The 200-nt window shown below is 53.5% G+C and overlaps 1 non-coding gene across 1 annotated transcript; it reads left to right on the top strand.

The window, feature by feature from the left end:
- On the top strand, nt 1-73 carry TRNAR-UCG. The gene has a single exon. It is a non-coding gene; the product is annotated as a tRNA-Arg (tRNA).
- Nucleotides 74-200: the final 127 nt, after the last annotated feature.

The raw sequence follows: 200 nt of genomic DNA, 5'->3' as shown, positions 1-200 counted from the left end.
GACCATGTGGCCTAATGGATAAGGCGTCTGACTTCGGATCAGAAGATTGAGGGTTCAAGTCCCTTCGTGGTTGCTTTTTCACAGTTAGGGCGGCTAGGAGCTGGAACCAACTTCCAAGGGAAGTGGTGCTGGCCCCTACCCTGGGGGTCTTTAAGAAGAGGCTGGATGCCTACCTGGCTGGACTCATTTGAGTCCCGTTT

Source organism: Gavialis gangeticus, unplaced genomic scaffold, assembly GCF_001723915.1.
Source record: "Gavialis gangeticus isolate Ggan-Ray unplaced genomic scaffold, GavGan_comp1, whole genome shotgun sequence".
Classification (NCBI taxonomy): Eukaryota; Metazoa; Chordata; order Crocodylia; family Gavialidae; genus Gavialis; species Gavialis gangeticus.
The sequence above is the reverse complement of the archived record's forward strand: the minus strand, read 5'-3'. Positions and strand labels throughout refer to the sequence as shown.